The 17166-nt window shown below is 39.3% G+C and overlaps 1 long non-coding RNA gene across 1 annotated transcript; it reads left to right on the top strand.

The window, feature by feature from the left end:
* Window positions 1–2358: 2358 nt before the first annotated feature.
* Window positions 2359–3984, top strand: LOC149111734 (uncharacterized). The gene is made up of 2 exons (XR_016207113.1): window positions 2359–3363; window positions 3647–3984. It is a non-coding gene; the product is annotated as an uncharacterized LOC149111734 (long non-coding RNA).
* Window positions 3985–17166: the final 13182 nt, after the last annotated feature.

Here is a 17166-nt window from a genome sequence, read left to right as displayed (position 1 = left end):
AAAATACTAATAATGATAATAAGAATAACAACAACAACAACAACAACAGCAATAATTAGCTACGGCCCTAGGGAATTGGTCTTTCAGTTCCAGGATGATTAGCGTGTTGGAAACATTTTGGGAGACCTGGGTTGCAGAGTATGTTGCGCGAGACGGAATTAATTATTACATTAATACATAGAACTCCTTTTCGCAGGTTTCTTTTGCATTGCAATAACAATAAACGAACTAGTTTTATATTTGCGTTGTTCTCTTCCTACAGTTGCAAATTGAAAGACCAGGAATATGCTGTGGACCGTTAATCCACGTTTCTTCCTCTTCACCGGCTTCTTTATGAACTGCGTATCTGCTGGTGAGCAATGCAGAGAGGAACGGAGCATAAATGGGATGGCTCTACAAGGATTCATCTTTAAAAAATTCCTCGTAAGTGCCTTTCACGAGTGTGATATCAGCTGTGAAACAGAAATCACCTGTCAAAGCTACAACTTCGCCTTAAGTGAAAAGTCGTGCGAACTGAATAACCGCACCAAGGAGGCCAGACCAGAAAATTTCCTTTCAGACCCGGCACGGTTTTACAAAAGACGCTTGAGCAGCAGGGGTATGTGCAAAAATATTAGAGAGATTATAAGTACAGACATTTTTTTTTAGAGGCGGACGTTAACCAGTGCTTTCTTGTTTGGCGCGTTTTCTCGACATTTCGTTGAAAGCAACAAGTTGTGAATTATTATATGAGAGCTTTCAAATGCACTGATGGAGTTTAAAAGCGTGCGAAAAGCAAAAATATAAACTTTCATTTACCGTTCTTGTTTTGGAAGCGTCCATTCTTATGTTTCCCATAGCAATGCTCGAAACTTTCCAGGCCTTCTGAGGGTTTACTATTCTTCAACAACCTTGAAAGCCTTTTTTTCCCCTTTTGAAAAGAATCTCAAACTTCTGCCAAATTTCGCCTGGATTTTCCCCCTGAAGTTCTCTAGGTAACGGTTACCTGAAAGAAGTCATTCACTTGGTCTTGATATCGTTAGTCGATGAAATGATAAGATTTCACCGGTTTTTAACTGACATGTTATTTGTTTTACAGAATATAAGATTTCTGTGGGAAACTTTCAGCCAATAGACCCATAATCTGAGAGTAATAGAAACCACAGTATAACTGGTAAATCTGCAATATTATTTTCCACTTTTCTTTTTCTTTTTCTCTCTCTCTTTTCTTTTCTTTTAATTCAAGCTCCGCTGGGTTCCATTCCAGAGCTCCCAGCGCATTCGTGTCAGGAAATAAAGGCAAGCGAAGGAAAAGCCACCATTAGCAGCAAGTACTGGCTAGATCAAACTGCGACTGGAACAGCAGTTTTGGTTTTTTGTAACATGCACTTAGAAGGTTACTGAAAGTCATCTTTCATGTAACTTCTGTGTTGTTTTGAGTTTTGCTTGGGTTTGGATGCTGTTGCTTGCATCTAGAGACAAAATCCCGGCCTTCTCTTTCAGTATCAGAGCATTTTGATTTACATTATACCAAAAGTTAAAAAGTTTTTCTTAACCGTTTACAAAGCAAATGAAAAGGAAGATCAAATTGAGAGAGTTAATCCCCCATATAGAGCTCATATCCAATTCCTCTTAAGTTTATTTTTTTTAACATGTTTCTCAGGTACTCGATGGATATTACTAACGCGTTATGTGGCTGTTTTCGTCCAGGATTTGTTTATGTTTTGGTTACAAGGCAAAGGAAACCCTTCAACCCTGTGAGGATGCATTCTCCGATATCTTAATATCAAAGAAGGAAAAGAAGCAAAGCCAAATGAACGGCAGAGGAATGACCAGCCCAACGAGCACAAAGTAAACGAAAGCCCAGCTGAGCTAAAAGAAGGCTGAAAGTGCAGAATTCATTGTGCTGTGAAACGTCTTTTAAAAATTAAAACGTATAAAACGGCTTATATACTTTTATACACTACGTTTCCCGCCATTTCGTCGCGCTGGTTTCGAGGTAATTGCTTGGGCTGTCCACATATCGTGCGAGTAACATCCTCGGAAGTTCTGGGTACCATGTCTAAAAATAACTTAATTAAAAGCTTCTGCCTGAGAGAACGAGGTAGACTTGGAAATGAGGGTTGGCCGATTCTCCTAAAACTCCACACACAAAGTCCTTAAGCAGACTTAAGTAAAATGCCAAAGTTTTAGCTTCATTAATCATTTTCCTTCCGAGTTCTGGATATCAGGCAATTTTCAACAACTTCCTGACAGAGAAAGAAATAATTTCAAACTAAACAGAAAACACGTATGTAAAACCCAATACTTAGGCTTTCATTGGTAGAGTTCTTGGCTTGCAAGAATCAGAATGTATATATATGCAAATCAGCAGGCACCGGAAATGACCTATTTTTCAGGTTTAATGTTTTGCATACTCACATATTTCATCAAGAATTTTTTAGCATTCCTGTAAAGTTTAACTCTTATTGTTGTAATATCAAGAACCAAATTACTAAGGTTGCGGCTTCTTGGGTTTGCAGAAACTTACTCAATCGCCTTGGGAATATGGTCTATATGAGGGATTAAGACGGAATCCGCCAGAAGTTTGAGTAACAGGTGGACAAAACCTAGTACCAAGATTATTTACATCATATTGCAAACTCCTGTGTGACTGTTTTAAATATCTTCTAAAAAAAAAAAATCATTTCTAGCAACACCAAACGTCGAAAACAAATGTTGAACTTCGTAGGAAACACTTGAAAGTACTGGTGAAATGAAACTGATGATGAAATTTTACCTGTGTTTGCACAATTTCTGTGAACTTTAAAATTTATTTTCTCTCGTTCCCATGGGAAATTGTTTTCGGTGTTATTTCAGGTAATTATTTATATCTTAAGCTTTAAGAAAATGTAAAAAGGACTGTAAAATACCTAAAATTATTCTGATACTGAGTTTTGTCCACTACATGAGCTAAAGTTGCTCGATTCAGTTTCTATTGGATTTCGTCTTAATTCTCTCCCTATTCATCCTCTCTTGATAGCTTTTACAACTTTGGAGGCGAAGTAATATAATAGTGAATAATTTCATTAGTTTTAGCCACCTTCGATTTAATTAGTTTTCACCAGAACGTAAGGATAAGCAACAAAAACAAGAGCTTTGGAAGTAATTATCATCATTTTACTTTGTCCGGGTACATGTATGTGATTGATAAATAGAAATTCGTCCTAATATTATCTATCAATGACTTACTTTCCAATATAGATTACGAGTGCAGGGGAAAACCCGAGGAACGCATCGACTGTGGATGGTCAGACATTTGGGCCAGCCAATGCATTGACAGAGGCTGTTGCTACGACGACACTGACTATAGCTGGTATAGTCCCTGTTGTTATTATCCAACTGGTTAGTAAGCACTTAATCACCAAGAGAGATTTTTTTTAAAACTGTCAAATGCGCCAAGAATATGCGTTGCCACTTTTTACAATTTCGTTTATAACGTACTTTAATTAAATATGTTTACTTCAATGGATTGTAGGCCCACTTCAATTGACTGTAATTTTCACCTTTAATTAGGCACCAGTAAATTAAAGAACATTACCTTGGCAGACAAGCTGATCAATGTTAACCTACATATCGCACGGTTACTGACGACCTCTTATTTTCTTTGACTTCTTTCGTTTTCTAGATCATAAATGCTTCGGGATCAAGAGACATGAACGAATCGAATGTGGCTACCCTGGGATAGGGCGGGATGAGTGCCAGCGCGATAGAGGTTGCTGTTTTATACCCGGTCAACCCGGTGCTCCTGAGTGCTTTTTTGAGAATTAACATGTATAGTTGATAAGGTACGAATATGCAAAAAAACAAACAAACAAACAAACAAACAAAGACTAGTAGCCAGTAAGGTAAAGTCGTTATCCAGCATTTTCTTTTGGAAGCTTACTCACCCAAGATGATATCGAAAGAGGAAAAAAAGAAAAACAACACCAACAACAACAACAACAACAACAACAACAACAACAACAGCAAGAAAAAAAAACAAAAACAAAAAAACAAAACAAAACAAAACTCGTCCCTGTGGTAATAACAAATCATAACCACAAAGACAAGAATATACAAACGTATCTTTTGTTATGAACTTAAAAATTCTGGTGTAACAATTTTTTTTTCTTGTGTATTCTTATTCAGAGCCTTGCTGGCTTGCTGACGCGGAGAAATAGGGAAAAAAATAAATAGTTGTCAGGTTGTAAAAGTTTTAAAATGGTAGATTGGAAACTGAATAAAGATTAAACTCATCGAGCAGAAGTTTTCAGTTGATGTACAATTTTTAAAAAAAAACTTTTTATGCGGTCAGGTAAAAATCAAGTTATGCTAAAAATCAAAAAGAAGAAAGAAAAAAAAGGGGGGGCGGAGAGGAGGTCACCATGCTCTTGTGCGATTTAGGGCGCATTGAATATAGTACGATTTTTTAAACTTTTGCTACTTTAAGACGATCTTTAGTCAACGTACGATTACTGAACATCAATAAAAGAGGCTACTTTAGTGCAATTAACGTCAGGTAAACGTACTCAATTTAATTAGCACAACTTAGTATGTTAAGCAAACTTGTGCAGCATAGGTCTTTCCTTAAGGTAGAATAGGCCTTGAAAAAGAATCATATTAGCGGTACCTGTCCACATTCGAAGAAAACTTCGGCTACACGAGAGCTGAAAAGGCGAAATATCTGTAACTTCTAACGTACATTTTTGTATAATTGTTTGTTAAAATAGAAAAAAAATATTAAGAAAGGAAGCGATCTATGAAAAGCCCTATACAGTCACTTAGACCATACTTCCTTAGCGTGCTTACTTGTAGTTTGACGCTACGGCGTGACGTTGCGACATTAATGATGAGTTGCCAGTAATCGGATACCCGTGTTTGCGCGAAGAACTCTGGGATCGTCAGGGGGCAAACATTGCTAGTCGCTAGGAGAAAATGTATGGCGAAAAGTTGTTTCGAGGTACAAGGAAACGATTTTTGAGAGAGATCTACGCTTTTTCGCCGTCGTTTTTATCGCGAATGGATTTGGGCAATGTTGATATCTGAAATATGTAAGCTTCTGTTTGAATAACCGTGAAATATGTTACAAAATCTACCGATAAACTTCGTTGCTTGCGTGAGGTTTATTGTGAAATTTACATCGCGTTGTGGTCTGAAAATATTACAAAATTAATTAGGTATAAATCGAGAGGAAATAACCCAGTAAAGCCTTTTAAGTTGTGTGCAGGCTACTTTTGGCTTATTTGAAAGTTCAGTCATACAAATAGTACTGGAAATAAGCCCGATGGCGATCATTGTACTGTCTGGGGTTGATTTAATGACAAATGAGTCCGCGCGACTCATGCTGTGTGGCAACTGTGTTGCTCAAAGCCTTTGTTTTGCTTTTACAAGCACGTATTTCAGTGATTTTCCTTTTCTATAATAGATCAAGGGTGGCTCCTTGAATATATCTCTGAGTATTTGTATTTAAAAGTGCCATTTGTGCGTGATTATGCTTTTGAAAGTTTGGTATTGACGGTTGAGTGAAATTGCCCGACACAAAGGGTAGTAGTTCCTTCTGCAATTTTCGATTTCTGTTCAGTTAGAGCTTCTTTTCTGTCTTTATATTTAACTTCTCGGAAGGTCTTTTCTATCATTTGCACCGGGTAGCCTCCCGAGATCAGGCGTGTATTGAAATTTTCAATATTCTCTTCGATGTATTTCACAATAAACCTCACGCAAGTTAAGGGAGTTTATCGGTACATTTAATTACTTATTTCACGGTTATTCAAACAAAAACTTACATTTTCCATGTATCAACATTGCCAAAATCCATTTGTGATAAAAACGACGGCGAAAAAGCGTTTATCTCTCCCCAAAACCATGTTTTTGGGCGTCGAAACAACTTTTCGCCATACATTTCCTTCTAGCGACTTGCAATGTTTGCCCCCTGACGATCCCAGAGTTCTTTGCGCAAACACGGGTATCCGATTACTGGCAACTCATTCATTACGTGCGCTTTAAGCTAAGATGCGTAGTAACAATGGGCGGGAACTTACTTAACGTTATTTATTTGATCTCTAATGCCAAACTCTGTCCCATGGCTTTTCCCTTAGATTAGGTGGGAAAGGGCCCTGGTATCGACTGGTCATGTGATCATCAAGCACTCGAAACTTCATGTTGTTATGCCCCTATTACAGGAGCTCAATCACGGTGTTGTTTTGGCCACGAACCAAATCTCCTTTAAATGGAAGGAAACCTGAAAATAATAGTTTCCAAAGATAGAAAAACATCAAAGAGATAACAATAAACCATAGAGGAACAAGGATGGTCAAGGATGGCGAAGATTGACACGGATTGCAAACGACGAATTTGAAAAATTTAAGCTAAACTTTCAAGATGTGCAAACCGTGACTGAGCTCCTTTAAAGCAATGTTTGTTTTCTTGTTGTAAATATGATTTGTAGCAAAACTTCTTGACAAATCATAAGGTTTTTAAAAGGCAATGTTTGTTTTATATCAGTTGTAAATGCGAGTTTTCGTAAAACGTTTAAACTGATTGAAAGGGTTTTACAGAGCAGTCCACGTAGAGATTATATGTCTTTAACTAAGAAGGTCTGGCTAATGAACACATGATTGCAAGTAAAGCATATTTTCTTTTGTTGATTTGAGGGTTTCCTTTAGCTTGACCAAGACATCAAGACAACCATTTGCCCGTGATCCCATTTAAATATTTATGACAACCTTGTAAAAAGCGACTCTAAAATCGAAGCGACGAGGCAGTTTCCCAAGACCGCTAAAATGCCAGCCCGTATTCCAGTCTTTTTTCAGCTCAAATTACCCTCTATCAGCTACGCGTTGATGACTTATGAAACAAACGAATTGGATGAAACGGGCTAACCACTATTAGTATTGCCTTAGCTTTTCGTCATGTTTTTTTTTTTTTTTTTGGAATAATTTCAGAAACGACTAACGACTAATATAGAAGAAGAAGACTTCACAGCAACTAAAAGTCAGGGTCATATATCGATCATGAATAGGATAGTAAACTTCTAAGTTGAAGTCCCGTTGTAAATCATAAACAATCCCAACATAATTAGCATTAACAGCAATACGATCACAATCACTTACCCTCGCCACTGAAGTGTTAGTTTCAGTCAACTGCAACTTTATTTTCCTTTTGTAAAATTCCTTCCGGAATACATTTTTTTTTTTTATCGTGACCCATCTGGATATATCTATTTTTTTCTCCTGATTCTTACGGAGCAAACAGTTTAATTATAAACTTAACGCGAAGCTTAATCCCTTTAGAAATAAATTCTAGCCTAGTTAACGTAAATTTTCGAACCGACCTGGACTGGGAAAACTTAACTGACATTTGGAGCAGGTACTAACCAGTGATGTCCTTTTCCGATCTTGTGCTCTTTCCAACGCTACAGTAGACATGTTTAAACAATTAATCAAAACTTAGACCTGATTCCAAGCTTTGATCAGTCGTTCTAACTTTTAAAAATCATATTTCTCATTTTTGTCCGGCGATAAATTCAAATATTGAGCCCTTGCAATTTTCGCAGTCCTGCCACCGATTCCGATTTGTATTCAGTTACGCTAACCTTTGAATCGTCTCCCTTATTAAAAGGCTTTTTTCTTTTTCGCTTATGTATCAACTGTGCCTCTACTGCCACTTCCTGAAGGCAACTAATAGCAGCAACATAAAGGAGAGCCACATTCTTGATTTCGGGAAAGAAAGTACTCATTTATTTCCGCTTAGTATTTTTTCGAGGTCGTGTATCAACAGTGGAGGGAGCATGGCCGAGTTGCTTAGGGCGCTGGTGTTGTAATCCGGAGGTGCCGGGTTCAAGGCCTCCACCCTGCTGCTAGCGGGATTTGTTTCCCGATAGTCCCGAGTTCAAATCCTCGGTCACGCTTTGTAAATAGCCAACTGACCTGCCTCCTGCAAGTTGAGATTTTTCACTGCGTTACGTTTATTTGAAATATTTGTTTCCTTTGTGTCAGTGGCATGCCTGTAAACTAGCTAAGCTTAGTGCTTGTATAGCTAAGTGTATGACCACTATAAATAAGGTTTACATTTGCACTACATGTCATGTTTGTTTCATATGGCAAGACCATCCCTTTAAGCCTTTGTTTTTCTTTCTATTTTTTTGTAGAAATATAAGAAAATAAGATACGTAAAAATAACTCATCTGTTCTGTTATAATACGCGGAACCGAAATGTACGGTTTTGTAAGAAACTGTCGAAATTAAAATCCTGGAATAACTAGCACCTCGTGAGGTTGTCCTCTTCTTCCCAAAGATTCTGCGAATTGGTTTTCCATTCGCGACTGGAAATGGTCAAAAAGCTCAAACCGGAATTGTTGGTTGGAATGGAAAACGCCCCAGCTTATTTTAGTTTGTTCTATTTATTATTAGCCAAGGGATTTTATTCGCACGTTCATGTAAATATGATTTGGGTAACATCTTTGTTAGACAAAGAGAAGCTTTATAATGCTGTTTATATTGTAAAGTTACAGTAAAGAAAGGACGCCATGAAGATTATGATGAAAGCCGATAGTATGGTGGAGTTTTTGGTTTAAATGCGACTTTTCGAAACAAGTTTTTCGATTCTTTTTCCGAAAATAGGGTAGTGGAACCTACAGTGTATCAGCTCACTGGAGGGGATGGGGGATATTGCCATACAGTGCTCGGGGAGGAGGCCTGTACAACTGAAATTCGTTGAAAGCTAATGAAACTTAAGTTTACATATCACCAAAAAGTAAAAGCATAACTTGTATTTTATTTCGGAACATCTGTACTGACCTTTTCAAATGAAGTGTCGCGTTGCGTCTTTCATGGTTTCATGGCAGTTTCGTTTTTCACATTTTAATTTACACAACGAAAGGTGACTTTATGTTAGTAAATAGGTCGTTTTTCTTACGAACAGTAACTTTTCTAGCAAAATGAAAAGCCATGAGCAATATGGTTTTCATGATTAATCCAGACATCAGTGGAAATTTTGTTAGCGAACAGGTACCAACTCTTTCCATTAGAGTATCATGTTTCCACGCTTTGAGGTTTTGAAAATATGTTTCTCATGGCTAATCATGATTTAGAAATAAATAAGGTGTTAGTAAAAATTATGTCTCTGGTTAGAATAATTAGTCAACTTGTTCTCAAAGTAGCATCGCAAAATCCTCCTTGAAATCACCAAGAATCATGGCCGAACTATCCAACATCGAAAAACTAATAATAACAAACGTCGACTCGAATATATATGTTGCCTGAAAAATTGAAGTTTATTGATTGCTAAGATAAATCCTTATCAATGCATGTCTGCTTTGCGGTCCAAAATTCAACATTTGAAGTGGAAGCTTCTATACGAACTTGAACTGTCGTAACGGGTACTTTTCATTCGCTTGCCATTTTTTTTCTTCCGATTACAATGCAAGCAATGCATCGTGGCCAAAACTAAGTCTTAAGCCGCGGGTTTTGTTTCGTTCGCGCGCTAGACAATCTTTTTTTACAAGAAAGTAAACGAGCTGCCGAACAAACAGACTATAAAACCGTAGGTTCCTGGTGTTGTGGTTAGTGTGATCACCAAATGGCATGAAACAAAAGATTTAAAATACACTATGATATAGATAGGACCCTGCGCGCGCTCTGATTGATCAAAAACCCATTTTTTTATCCGGACATTTGAGAACAATCGAGAAATGTAGAAAACTGTTTTCTACATTTCTCTCGTGTTCTCAAATGCCCGCCGTGTTTTATCACAGTGTAATACACGGTTTAGGCTTCTTTATTTGTTAAATAAACAATACCTAAACCAAAACACAGTTGCTAACCAACAATAGTTTCCGCAACACGAAGAAATAATGGGTTTCTTTAATTTGCTGTTGCTCAGTCGACACACTAACCATACATATTATCGGAGGTTATTCATATTAAACTATATAGTTTAAAGTAATGATATTTCCACCTAAAAAAGTAATTTTCATTGAATTTCAAATGAATGACAATGGCCACTACCTTCTGTAAGTCGTCAGTAAATCTGACTACAAATGTCAGTTGTCAGTTAAACTTCGGGTATTTGTCAGTTGTCAGTTGTCAGTTGTCAGTTATTTTTTTCGCCATTTGTGACTTGTCAGTTAACCCCATCCAGACCCCCCTGGAACATTGCTTTAGTGCCCTCTTGTGTCGTGCAGAAGACAGTTCCAGCTTTGCTTTTCATGCACAAACTGGCGCCCTGCACATATCCCTTGCATACTGTCTTCTGTAAAAAGCATTGGATTTAAAGGAACCGGAACTTATACCCTATTCATGCTTTGCGACGTAATCTGCTTGAGATATTCCGTTATAGACTAGCCTGGAATTTTTTTGAAAATTGCGTTGGTCTAGCCCGCAATTCTTTGTTTCCATGCAGTTGCAAGGGAAAATTAAGCGTACAAGAGTTAATCCCCCATATAGGGATTATTCACAAGATACTTCCCATCAAGTCAGGGGGTGAGAGATTCTTTTCTCCGTAAGTTCTCTGGCGTTTAGAGATGTGCTACATTCGCGTTTTAGGTGCGGGGATCCCAACCAGTGTTTACCTAACTTTTTAAAGATGCTACTTTTAGCCCTCGCCCAAATCTGCAAACGTGTATTTCACTTGTGGAAGTCTATCGATTTGGACAGTGCTTGGGTTAGAGATTCTCGCCCATATCAACTTTCTTTGCTCTCGCAAGTTCTCGTGCGTTTAGAGATGCGCCACACTCGCGTTTTAGGTTCAGGGATCCCAACCAATGCTTACCTAACTTTTTAAAGATGATACTTTTAGCCCTCCCCCAAATCTACACAAGTGTATTTCACTTGTGGAAGTCTGTCGTTTTGGACAATGCTTGGGTGAAAGATTCTCGCCCATTTATATGTTTTTTGACTCGCGCGTTTAGCGATGCGGCACACTCGCGTTTTTTATGTGCGGATCCCAAACTATGCTTACGGAATACTTAAAAATGCTAGGTTTGGCCCTCACCCAAATCTACACAACTGTATTTCACTTGTGGAAGTCTATCGATTTGGACAGTGCTTGGGTTAGATATTCTTTCCCATGTAAATTTTCTTTTCTCCCGTGTTTTCTCGCACATTAAGCGAGGCGGCACACTTGCGTTTTAGATGTGGAGATCCCAAACTTTGCTTACCTCGCTTTGTAAAGAAGCTAGTTTTAGCCCTCTTGCAAATCTCCAACATGTATTTCACTTGTGCAAGTCTATCGATTTGAAAAGTGCTTTTGTGGATATTTTTAACGATGTCAATTTGCTTTTCCCTTGTTTTTTCTCGCGAGTTTAGCTATGCGGCACACTCGAACCTTTGGTGACGGGATGTTAAACTATGCTCACTGGGCTTTTTAAAGCTCTTAGTTTTGGCCCTCTCTTAAATTTACACATTTGTATTTTTTACTTTCGGAAGTATTTTCGATGGGTAAGAGATTCTCGCCCATATCAAATTTCTTTTCTCTCGTAAGTTCTCGCGCGTTTAGAGATGCGCCGCACTCGAGTTTTTGGTGTGGGGATCCCAAAGTATGCTTACTGGGCTCTATAAAAATGCTAGTTTTGGCCCTCCCCCAAATCTACACAGGTGTATTTCACTTGTGAAAGTCTATCATTTTGCACAATGCTTGGAAAGGAGATTCTCGCCCATTTATACCTTTTTTTCACTCGCGTGTTTTCGCGCGTTTAGCGATGCGGCATACTCGCGTTTTTGGTGTGGGGATCCCAAACTATGCTTAAGGGGCTCTTTAAAAATGCTAGTTTTGGCCCTCAACCAAATCTACACAAACGTACTTCAATTGTGGAAGTCTATCGACTTGGACAGTGCTTAGGTTGGACATTCTCGCTCATATCAACTGTCTTTTTTCTCCTAAGTTCTCGCGCGTTTAGAGATGCGCCACACTCGCGTTTCAGGTGCGGGGATCCCAACCAGTGCTTATCTAACTTTTTAAAGATGCAACTTCTAGCCCTCCCCCAAATCTACACACGTGTATTTAACTTGTGGATATCTATCGATTTCAACTGTGTTTGGGTTGGAGTTTCTCGCCCATATCAACTTTCTTTTCTCTCGCAAGTTCTCGCGCGTTTAGAGATGCGCCCTACTCGCGGTTTTGGTGTCGGGATCTCAAACTATGCTAACCGGACTTTTTAAAGATGGTAGATTTAGCCCTTTCTCAAATCTACACACGTGTATTTCACTTGTGGTAGTCTGTCGCTTAGGACAATGCTTTATTTGGAGATTCTCGCCCATTTATATTTTTTTCTCTTGTGTGTTTTCTGGCGTTTAGAGATGCGCCACCATCGTGATTTCGGTGTGGGCATCTCAAACTATGCTTACTAGACTTTTTAAAGATGCTACTTTTAGCCCTTTCCCTAAATCTACAAACGTGTGTTTGACTTGTGGAAGTCTATTGATTTGGACAGTGCTTGGGAAAGAGATTCTCGCCTATATCAACTTTCTTTTCGCTAGTAGGTTCTCGCGCGTTTAGAGATGCGCCACGCTCGCAATTTTGGTGTCGGGATCTTAAACTATGTTTACTGGACTTTTTAAAGATGCTAGGTTTGGCCCTTTCTCAAATCTACACACGTGTATTTCCCTTATGGAAATCTGTCGCTTTTTACAATGCCTGGGTTAAAGATTTTCGCCCATAGTTTAAGATCCCGACACCAAAACCGCGAGTGTGACGCATTTCTAAACGCTCGAGAACTTACCAAAGAAAAGAAAGTTAATATAGGCGAAAATCTCTTTCCCAAGTACTGTCAAAATGAATAGACTTCCAAAAGTGAAATACACGTTTGTAGATTTAGGAGAGGGCTAAAAGTAACATCTTTAAAAAGTTAGGTGAGCATTGTTTGGGATCCCCGCACCTAAAACACAATGTGGTGCATCTCTAAACGCGCGAGAACTTAAGAGAGAAAAGAAAGTTAAATGGGCGAGAATCTCCACCCTAAACACTGTCCAAATCGATAAACTTCCACAAGTCAAATACACGTGTGTAGATATGAGAAAGGGCCAAATCTAGCATCTTCAAAAAGTCCAGTAAGCATAGTTTAAGATGCCAACACCGAAATCGCGAGGGTGGCGCATCTCTAAACGCCCAAAAACACACCAGAAAAAAATATATAAATGGGTGAAAATCTCCAACCCAAGCATTGTCCTAAGCGACAGACTACCACAAGTGAAATACACGTGTGCAGATTTGAGAGAGGGCCAAATCTAGCATCTGCGACAAGTCCAGTAAGCATAGGTTAAAATCCCAACACCAAAACCGCGAGTGGGGCGCATCTCTAAACGCGCGAGAACTTACGAGAGAAAAGAAAGTTAATGTGGGCGAGAATCTCCACCCTAAATACTGTCCAGATCGATAAATTTCTACAAGTGAAATACACGTGTGTAGATTTGAGAAAGGGCCAAATCTAGCATCTTCAAAAAACCCAGTAAGCATAGTTTGAGATGCCGACACCGAAATCGCGAGGGTGGCGCATCTCTAAACGCACAAAAACGCGCGCGAGAAAAAAAAAATCAATGGGTGACAATCTCCAACCCAAGCAATGTCCTAAGTGACAGACTACCACAAGTGAAATATACGTATGTAGATCTGAGAAAGGGCCAAATCTAGCATCTTTAATAGTCCAGTATGCATAGCTTGAAATCCGCACATTAAAACCGCGAGTGTGGAGCATCTCTAAACGTGCGAGAACTTACTCGAGATAAGAAAGTTGATATGGGCAAGAATTTCTCACACGAGCACTGTCCAAATCGATAGACTTCCACAAGTTAAATACACGTGTGTAGATTTGGGGGAGGGCTAAAATTTGCATCTTAAAAAAGTTAGGTAAGCACTGGTTGGGATTCCTGCACTTAAAACGCGAGTGGCACATCTCTAAATGCGCGAAAACTTACGAGAGAAAAGAAAGTTGATATGGCCGAGAATATCTAACCCAAACACTGCCCAAACCGACAGACTTCCACAAGTAGAAATACACGTGTGTAGATTTGGGGGGGCGGGGACTAAAAGTTACATCTTTGAAAAGTTGGGTAAGCACTGGTTGGGATCCCCGCATTTAAAACGCGAGTGTGGCGCATCTCTAAACGCGCGAGAACCTACGAGACAAAAGAAAGTTGATATGAACGAGAATCTCCAACCTCAGCACTCTCCAAATCGATAGACTTTCACAAGTAACGTAAGTTTGTGTAGATTTGGGGAAGGGCAAAAATTAGCATTTTTAAAGAGCCCCCTAAGCATAGTTTGGGATACCCACAGCAAAAACACGAGTTTGCCACATTGCTAAACGCGCAAAAACACGCAAGGGAAACAAAAATATAAATGGGCGAAAATCTTTAACCCAGGCATTGTCCAAAGAGACAGACTTCGACAAGTGAAATACACGTGTGTAGATTTGGAAAAGGGCCAAATCTAGCATCGTTAAAAGTTCCAGTAAACATAGTTTAACATCCCGACACCAAAACTGCGAGTGTGGCTTATCTCTAAACGCGCGAGAACTTACTAGCGAAAAGAAAGTTGGTATAGGCGAGAATCTCTTTCCTAAGTACTGTCCAACTCAATAGACTTCCACAAGTGAAACACGCGTGCGTGGATTTGGGGGAAGGCTAAGCGAGACTTACAAAATAAAAAAAAAGTTGATATAGGCGAGAATCTCCAACCTAAACATTTTCGAAATCACTAGACTTTCACAACTGAAATACACGTGTGTAGATTTGACAAAAGGCCAAATCTAGCATCTTCAAAAAGTCCAGTAAGCATATAGTTTGAGATGCCGACATCGAAATCGTGAGTGTAGCGCATCTCAAAACGCGCGAAAACAAGCGAGAGAAAATTATTATAAATGGGCGAGAATCTGCATTCCAAAAATTATCCAAAGCGACAGACTGCCACAACTAAAATACACTTGTGTTAATTTGAGAAAGGGCTAAATCTAGCATCTTTAAAAAGTCCATTAAGCATAGTTTGAGATCCCGATACCAAATCCGCGACTAGGGCGCATTTCGAAACGTGTGAGAACTTATTAGAGGAAACAAAATTGATATGGGCGAGAATCTCTAACCCAAGCACTGTCCAAATCGATAGACTTCCACAAGTTAAATACACGTGTGTAGATTTGGGAGAGGGCTAAAAGTTGCACATTTAAAAAGTTAGGTAAGCGCTGGTTGGGATCCCCGCACCCAAAACGCGAGATGGGCGCATTTTTAAACGCGCGAGATTTTACGAGAGAAAAGAAAGTTGATATGGGCGAGAATGTCGAAACTAAGCACTGTCTAAATCGATAGACTTCCACAAGTGAAATACGTTTGTGTAGATTTGGTGGAGGGCCAAAACAAGCATTTTTAAAGAGCCCCTTAAGCATAGTTTGGGATCCCCAAGCTAAAAACGTGACTGTGCCGCATCGCTAAACGCGCAAAAACACGCGAGTAAAAAAAAGATATAAATGGACGAGAATCTTTATCCCAGGCATTGTCCAAAGCGACAAACGTCCACAAGTGAAATAAACGTGTGTAGATTTGAGAAAGAACCAAATGTAGCATCTTTAAAAAGTCCAGTAAGCATAGTTTGAGATCCCGACACCAAAACCGCGACTACGGCGCATTTCGAAACGCGCGCAAAAACTTACTAGAGGAAACAAAATTTATATGGGCGAGAATCTCTAACCCAAGCACTGTCCAAATCGATAGACTTCCACAAGTTAAATACACGTGTGTAGATTTGGATGAAGGCTAAAAGTTGCACATTTAAAAAGTTAGCTAAGCGCTGGTTGGGATCCCCGCACCCAAAACGCGAAATGAGCGCATTTTTAAACGCGTGAGATTTTACGAGAGAAAAGAAAATTGATATGGGCGAGAATGTCCAACTCAAACACTGTCCAAATCGATGGACTTCCACAAGTGAAATAAGTTTGTGAAGATTTGGGGAAGGGCCAAAACTAGCATTTTTAAAGAGCCTTTAAGAATAGTTTGTGATCTCCACACCAAAAACGCGAGTGTGCCGCATCGTTAAACGCGAGAAAACACGCGAGTGAAAAAAGATATAAATGGGCGAGAATCTTTAACCCAGGCATTGTCCAAAGCGACAGACTTTCACAAGTGAAATACACGTGTGTAGATTTGGGGGAGGGCTAAAAGTAGCCTCTTTAAAAAGTTAGGTAAGCATTGGTTGGAATCCCGCACCTAAAACGCGAGTGTGGCGCATCTCTAAACGCACGAGAACTTACGAGAGAACAAAAAGTTGATAAAGGCGAGAATCTCTCACCCAAACACTGTTTCAATCGATAGACTTCCACAAGTTAAAAATACACGTGTGTAGATTTGGTGACGGAATAAAAGTAGGATCTTTAAAAAGTTAGGTAAGCATTGGTTGGGATTCACGCACCTGAAAGTCAAGTGTGGCGCATCTTTAAACGCGTGAGAACTTACGAAAGAAAAGGAAGTTGATATGGGCGAGAATCTCCAACCCAAACAATGTCCAAGTCGATAGACTTCCACAAGTTAAATACAACTTTATAGATTCTGGATAGCGGTTAAAGTTGCATCTTTAAACAGTTAGGTAAGCACTGGTTGGGATCCCCGTACCTAAAACGCGATTGTGATGCATGTCTAAACGCGCGAGAACTTACGAGAGAAAAGAAAGTTGATATGGGCGGGAATGTTCAACCCAAACAATGTCCAAGTCGATAGACTTCCACAAGTTAAATACACGTGTATAGATTCTAGATAGGGGTAAAAGTTGCATCTTTAAACAGTTAGGTAAGCACTGGTTGGGATCCCCGTACCTAAAACGCGATTGTGGTGCATGTCTAAACGCGCGAGAACTTACGAGAGAAAAGAAAGTTGATATGGGCGAGAATGTTCAACCCAAACAATGTCCAAATCGATAGACTTCCACAAGTTAAATACACGTGTATAGATTCTAAATAGGGGTAAAAGTTGCATCTTTAAACAGTTAGGTAAGCACTGGTTGGGATCCCCGTACCTAAAACGCGATTGTGGCGCATGTCTAAACGCGCGAGAACTTACGAGAGAAATGAAAGATGATATGGGCGAGGATGTCCAACCCAAACAATGTCCAAATCGATAGACCTCCACAAGTGAAATACGTTTTTGTAGATTTGGGGAAGGGCCAAGAGCCCTTTAAGCATAGTTTGTGATC

Source organism: Orbicella faveolata, unplaced genomic scaffold, assembly GCF_042242905.1.
Source record: "Orbicella faveolata isolate gen_17 unplaced genomic scaffold, um_ofav_v1 contig_2, whole genome shotgun sequence".
NCBI lineage: Eukaryota > Metazoa > Cnidaria > Anthozoa > Scleractinia > Merulinidae > Orbicella > Orbicella faveolata.
The sequence above is the reverse complement of the archived record's forward strand: the minus strand, read 5'-3'. Positions and strand labels throughout refer to the sequence as shown.